This window comes from Eschrichtius robustus, chromosome 2, assembly GCF_028021215.1.
Source record: "Eschrichtius robustus isolate mEscRob2 chromosome 2, mEscRob2.pri, whole genome shotgun sequence".
Taxonomy (NCBI): Eukaryota; Metazoa; Chordata; class Mammalia; order Artiodactyla; family Eschrichtiidae; genus Eschrichtius; species Eschrichtius robustus.
Genome location: NC_090825.1, coordinates 168,967,619 through 168,975,515, shown reverse-complemented (window position 1 = coordinate 168,975,515; position 7,897 = coordinate 168,967,619).

Sequence of the window (7,897 nt, the reverse complement as noted above, 5' to 3'; positions counted from 1 at the left end):
TAGTCATTTTTTCTTAAATTAGTTAATATTTTCTCTCAGTTTTGAGCCTGTTGGATCCATGCATGAATTAAAGTGTGTTTCTAATAAGCAATTAGGTTAATTTTTAAATAATGTTTTATTTGTTCTGTGTTAAAGGACCACTGAAAAATGATAGTTTGGATTTTCCTACTGGCTTTGTGGTGGTTTCTAGATATCCCTAGTCCAGTATATATATTCCACCTTTGTTACTGACAAAGCTCCTCTTTAGGGGTGATGGGTATCTGAGCCTTTTTCCACTTTCCATACAAATAAACAGTTGGAAAAAAATTTTTGTGTGTGTCAAGTTTATGAAAGAATATAGTTTCATGTGAATTATTATTTTCATATTTGGGCCTTTGCTTTTTGTCCTTTATTCTGACTGGTATTTGGTGAATAGAGTTTGATTTAAGCAGAGAGATATGATAGGCCCCAAAAAATGTAAAATTGGAGATATCCTCCCTGTGGGTAATGTTAGGAACTAGAGTTTACAGAATCCATCCCCCTTATGGCTCCATGTTAGAATTCACCAATAGCCTCACTTGCATAGGATTTGGAAGGCAGAAACGAACATGGCATTAGTCAGAGTTTGGAGCCACCATACAGGGAGAGAGACTGATACATATAGGAACTTCAAGGATACCATCTTCCAGCCTATTTTCTGGATTGTTGACCTTCTAATCAAGAGTATCCTCAAAACCACCACCAACTGTTTGGTTTCCATTTTTGTAGAGCTGTGGGTTTCCACTGATGTCTTTCCAAGATCCACATCAAAGATCCATTAAAGTTTGGATTTTTTGGTAAGTTCCTTTGTGTCTATCAGGAAACTAATTCAGACTTTCACGCTTGGAAGTATTATCTGATTCCCCTCTTCTCTACTTATATCCATATAAGGTCTAATTTGCACAGGAAACGCATTATGCTTTTAGCAGTGCTAGTGAGAATGTTTGCATTTACTAAGGTGCAGTCAGTAAAGAACGACATGGGAGTTTGTTTCTCTGCTGCATTATACACTGGCTGCCTTCACCTGGTCCTTCCATGTGAGAATAAGCACCTTCCTCATGTCAGCAGGACCATGGGTGTCTCCTATTTCTTGTAGCTGAATGTATGTCTAAATGTTTTCAAATATGTGTGTGCATTTTTTTGTCAAAGGAAACCTTCTGTATTTCTTTCATTGAAATATATTATTAACTCTTTTCTAAGCTGTCACATGATAAGAAATACTGTGTTTTTTATTTCCTAAGAGGATATATTAAAAAGTCCCATTATAATTGTGGATTTTCAAATAAACTTTGTGGTTTTTTTCATTTCGTCTTTATAAATTATGAGTCAGTGTTATCATTTCCATAAAAGTTCAGGTAATTTTTCCTCAGGCATATTTTATTTTTTAATATCTACAGTTTTTGACATGAAACTAATTTCTCACTCATAATTAATACCCCAAACTTAAATTATGTTTTTTCAGTGCCCACTTGCCAGTGACCTGCATGATTACACCTGTAGTCAAAGAGAGGAGGGTAATGAATTCTGATAATAAGAATGACCGCAAGGTACACGTGACCATGAAGTGTATCATAAAAGGTACTTTGGACTTTTGTAGGATTTTGAGGAAGTCAGGATGGCAGAGCAGTCTAAGACGTTGTGTTCAGGATTTTGGCTTATGTTGTACGATTGGATTGCTATTGAAGGCATCAAGAATTTTTTGTGTATTGAATGCTGTGAGGGCTAATCTTTCTCCTATCATTGGTAATTGTAAACTTTGTTTTCTCAAAGGCCAAAACAATTTGATGGAATTAAATTTAATTCATGAGAAGCCCCAGTCAGTCATATTAGTAAGAAGAGGGAAATACTGGTCACTGTTATGATTTGAAACTTTTTTTATCATTGTTAGATATATGTTTATAAAATCCCCTTATAAATGTCTTGGCCCATCGTAGTCACTGATTACCTTTAATGAAGGACGTATGTGACATTTTCTCTTAAAAGGATAAGAGTAGGCCTTGCCCTGAATGTAGGCCAGCTCCTGGTCCTTTGGAACAGCTTTTGCCTTTCCTACGTATTACTAAAAACTGTTGTATTAGACACTTTTTACCATAAAGTGTGTCAGTTAAAATATATAAATTAACTCCTTAGTATGCTATGTAATATTTTCAGTAACTCCCTTATGATTCCACTGAGTTGAATAAGTTTAGATAAACACAAATGTAGCAAGGGAGAAAGACAAGACCGCTGTTCCAGTCAAGCCTTTCTTGCGCAGACACTATACTCTTGAAGCTAATGATTCAACATCCCTCATTGCCATGCACTTAAGAGTCAGTGTACCCCATTTAGCACAAATAAACAAGGCACTGTAGGATTTGGTTATAGCGGAGTGAGACAAACAAGTTCTTGCAGTCATGGTGCTTATAATTTTGTGGGAACAAGAGAGGTGGTTAACAAATGGTAAAGCTTTGGTTTATAAGATGGAAATAAGGGCTTTGATGAAATGTAAAAAATGACATGCGATATAGGAAGGTAGGGTGAGTGTGCGGGGCCTTGTGTCCAGGATGGGGAGGAGTGACTGCCTGTGGCCTCCCCATGGTCAACTCTGGAATCTGCGGACCTGAGTCCATTGCGAGGACTGCTTGGACCTCAGTTGCCTCCGTGCACAGTGTGGGGGCTGGGCTGGCAGCTGGAACCCTGGACGTTCTGTCCAGTTACTGCACCTGGCAACTTCGGCCCGGGGCTTCTCTCAGCAGCTCTGTACCTACAGTCTCTCATCTGCCCTTAATTGTATGATGAGACGGGGTGTGTCAGCAGTGGATAATCCTGACTCTGTCTTTTGGGTTCATATGTGGGAGGAGCTGTGGTCTGTGGAGTCCTCAGTCCCTCCTTTCTTTCTAGAGGGGATCAGTTTTCTCCTGAGTTTTCCAAATGTTTGGGAGTTTTCCAAATGTTTGGGGAGCAGGAGCTCAAATCCACGACCCTAACCCCCCAGGCTACTCTTCCTAGGGCTGGCGATATGTCCCTAAATTTCCAGATCCCTCCTGAATTCCCAAAGCCAACTTTCCCTCTCTGGTCACAGCATCGTTATCAACTCTTTGTCCTCCCTGGTGCATTTCAGACTCAATATTTTAACTTTATTAATTTTTCCCAGGGCCCTGGATAGGATATTTTTTAAAATTCATATTTGTCTGTGGATTTTTACATGAGAAGAAAGTGAAGAATAATTACCTGGAACTAGGTTGCATGAAATCCTGTGCCTCTTCTCCCAGAATATTTCCTGGGCAACAGACGTCTCGTTTGAGTCGTTTGGGTGAAGGATCTACTTTGGAGACATTCCTAGGTGATCTGTCCTTTTCATGGCATTACTACTCCCTGAGTTTGCAAGTTCATTCGCTATTTTAATTATCTGTTTTTCAATAAGTATAAATATGTTTAATCAATAGATCTTGAAAGAGAGTATATAGTATTTCCAAAGAGTCAAGAAACAGGTGAATTTCAGAAAAAAAGATTCTATTATTACATTCCATTTGTTAAAATTTTTGTTTCCTTTTTTCTTTCCACGAATGGATGTAGTAGCATTCTGAGATCTGTTCTTTTGGGTGATTTCAAATGCAGTATCAGGGCTTATGTTTCCAACATTTAGAAGTGCATTCAATTATGATTGTTTTCCAAGCAATTTCTTGCCATGGAAATAATAATTAACTGACATTTATTTTCTGAAAATAGTGGATATTTGTGCACTTTCGTCTTGAACTAGAGAAATGCCTTACGATTTTCTTCTATTCTTTACACATAAACACTGGGTTTGAGTGCTTTTGCTGGATTGTTCCAACACTGGGTTTGTATATTTAGAGTATAAATGGTGGTCCAGCACCTCCAGGGGGAAGCAGAGCCTGTCAGCGTCCCCAGTCTTTGAGGATGCAAAGGGAAGTTCTTGAAGGGCCAGCTGGTTCTCTTTGGGGAGTCTCCTCCTGCAGGTGTCCTACCTGCTCACATCCACCGTGGAAGGAGCCTTTATACTGAGAGAAGCTACGGAGCCCTGGAAAGGGGGATGCACATGTGGTAGTGGGTGGGGGGATGGGGGTAATCCCCTCTCTGAGGTTGTAACTGGTTTACTTGGGCCTGTTTCTAGACATAGGCTTGATCTTTGCATCCGCAGCGTAGGTGCACTCGGAGTAATTTGAGTACGTTGAGAAAGTCTGTGAAAGTCAGGAGTTCTGTCTTCTAAACAAAGGGCTTATAAATTTGGGAGCTTGTTTGGGTCACAACCTTAAATTCAGTCTGTCCAGGAGTTTCCTCACTTGTGAGAATGGAAGCCTGGGGGAGGAAGGCTTATATGCTCACGGGATAGGATGGTATGTGAAGCCACCAGATATCATTCCTTTGGCTGCTCAGGTGTCCCTATCCTCCATCACCAACCAGAAACTGACCAACTCCAGGGGTTGTATCTCCACAGGGGAGTCTGGCCCTCAAGCTTGGGAATGTGGGTTTTCTTCTGAACTGTGGGGAAGCAGGCTGTCTCACCTGATTCATGTATTTGCATTTCTTTCTTTGTATACATTTATATATTGAACTTTGCAGCTCTTAATTCTAGTTTATCTTAGCAGTTGTGATATTATTTCCTGTGTGAGTATATAAAATCTTTCATTCTGGGTTTTGAAAATATAAATTGATTGAGAGATACAAGGGGAGGAAGGCAAGAAATTCTGGAACCAAATAGAATATTTGTTCATTTTAGGCAAAAGGTCCTCAAGATAAGAGATTTGAGTCTCAGGTGGATTTTACATTTTTAAGTCATTTGTGTATGTGCATATCCCAAGAGGACTTTGAAAATTTAAGTTCTATAATATTGGTGAGGCAAATGAATCCCTATTTTAATTGATAAGAGGTAAACTACTATACAAATCATTGAAAATCCTAATACATTTAATGAATTAGGACCAGATCCCTTATGCATTATAAAATGTTACTTATTCCTGAGATAACCTCCTAGAGTGAGATATAAAGAGAAACTCTGCCTCTTGTTATTTTACTTAGATTTGAAACTTTTCATTTTTTATGGTTTAAACTTTTATAAGTTAGTGTTTAAAGGAGTAAATCTTAGAATGCTTTCCTCTGTAGAAAAGTAAAAATTAAATAAATTTTAAATTAAAAAAAATTTTATTGAAGTATAGTTGATTTACAATGTTGTGTTTATTTCTGCTGTACAGCAAAGTGACTCAGTTTATATATATATATACATTCTTTTTCATATTCTTTTCCATTATGGTTTATCACAGGACACTTAATATATTCCCCTGTGCTATAGAGTACGGCCTTGTTGTTTATCCATTCTCTATATTGATATAGTAGTTTGCATCTGCTAATCCCAAACTTCCAATCCATCCCTTCCCCCCACAACCACAAGTCTGTTCTCTATGTCTGTGAGTCTGTTTCTGTTTTGTAGATAGGTTCATTTGTGTCATATATTAGATTCCATATATAAGTGATATCGTGTGGTATTTGTCTTTCTCTTTCTGACTTAACTTAGTATGATAATCTCTAGGTCCACCCATGTTGCTGCAAATGGCCTTATTTCATTTTTTATGGCTGAGTAGTATTCCATTGTATATGTATACACCACATCTTCTTGATCCATTCATCTGTGGATGGACATTTAGGTTGTTTCCATGTCTTGGCTATTGTGAATAGTGCTGCTGTGAACATAGGGGTGCATGTAACTTTTCGAATTATAGTTTTTTCTGGATATATGCTTAGGAGTGGGATTGCTGGATCATATGGCAACTCTATGTTTAGTTTTTTTGAGGAACCTCCATACTGTTTTCCATAGTGGCTGCACCAGTTTACATTCCCACCAACAGTGTAGGAGGGTTCCCTTTTCTCCACACCCTCCAGCATTTGTTATTTGTAGACTTTTTAATGATGGCCATTCTGACTGGTGTGAGGGGTACCTCACTGTAGTTTTGATTTGCATTTCTCTAATAAATAGGGATGTTGAACACCGTTTCATGTGCCTCTTGGCCATCTGTTTGTCTTTGGAGAAATGTCTATTTAGATCTTCTGCCCATTTTTCAATTGGGTTGTTTGTTTTTTGATATTGAGTTGTATGAGCTGTTTGTATATTTTGGAAATGAAGCCCTTATTGGTTGCATCATTTGCAGATATTTTTTCCCAGTCTGTAGGTTGTCTTTTCACTTTGTTTATGGTTTCCTTTGCTGTACAAAAGCTTGTAAGTTTGATTAGGTCCCATTTGTTTATTTTTGCTTTTATTTCTATTGCTTTGGGAGACTGACCTAAGAAAATGTTGGTACGATTTATGTCAGAGAATGTTTTGCCTGTGTTCTCTCCTAGGAGTTTTATGGTGTCATGTCTTATATTTAAATCTTTAAGTCATTTTGAGTTTATTTTTGTGTACGGTATGAGGGTGTGTTCTAACTTCATTGATTTACATGCGGCTGTCCAACTTTCCCAACACCATTTGCTGAAGAGACTGTCTTTTTTCCATTGTATATTCTTGCCTTCTTTGTCGAAGATTAATTGTCCATAGGTGTGTGAGTTTATTTCTGGGCTCTCTATTCTGTTCCATTGACCCATATATCTGTTTTTGTTCCAGTACCATGCTGTTTTGATCACTGTAGCTTTGTAGTATTGACTGAAGTCTGGGAGGGTTATGCCTCCTGCTTTGTTCTTTTTCCTCAGGATTGCTTTGGTAATTCTGGGTCTTTTATGGTTCCATATAAATTTTAGGATTATTTGTTCTAGTTCTGTGAAAAATGTCATGGGTAACTTGATAGGGATCACATTAAATCTGTAGATTGCTTTGAGTAGTATGGTCATTTTAATAATATTAATTCTTCCAGTCCAAGAGCATGGGATATCTTTCCATTTCTTTGAATCATTGGAAGTACTTTAAAAACTTTAATTCACTTCATTCTCTTGTTGCTTGAATAGTTTTGAGAAGTCACATTTAATTATAATTTTTGTTTCTCTATAAGGAAAGCTTTTCCCCCCTGGCTTCTTTCAGTATTTTCTCTTTGTCTTTGGTTTTGCTCTAGTTCGAATATGAGATACTTGGGTGTGCATTTTTGTTGTTTATCATGTTTAGTGTTCTCTGAGCTTCCTGGATGTCTAGTTTTTAAAAATTAATTTATGAATATCTCAGTAATTTTTTTTAAAAATTTATTTATTTATTTTTATTTTTGGCTGCGTTGGGTCTTCATTGCTGCACGCGGGCTTTCTCTGGTTGCAGTGAGTGGGGGCTACTCTTCATTGAGGTGCACGGGCTTCTCATTGCAGTGGCTTCTCTTATTGCGGAGCATGGGCTCTAGGCATGCAGGCTTCAGTAGTTGTGGCACATGGGCTCAGTAGCTGTGGCATGCGGGCTCTAGAGTGCAGGCTCAGGAGTTGTGGTGCACGGGCTTAGTTGCTCCACAGCATGTGAGATCTTCCTGGGCCAGGGCTCGAACCGTTGTCCCCTGCATTGGCAGGTGGATTCTTAACCACTGCGCCATCAGGGAAGCCCAGTAATTGTTATTTCTCTGGTTTCTTTTGTTCCTTTCTGTCTTTCTATTCCTTCAGGTATTCCCATGATGTGTATTTAAACCTTCTATTTAAAGAAGGTGGTCCTAGAGTTCTGCCAAAACAGATTTTCTTAAGTACAGGCCATGTGAAGAACAGAATATTTGGGGCATATTTCAAAATGCTATGTTTATTTTCTCCTTCCCAGTTTTGGAGACACTGGGTCGCCCTGACTCAAATGCTCTGATGGATCAATGAAGAGCAGTTAATTTCAAGGTTTTTTGCTTTTTTCTTGTGAATTCGAGAATGATGGCTTCTAAGCCAATAAATGCCAGACCAGGAAGTGGAAGTTTCTGACTCAGATTTTTGACAATTGACT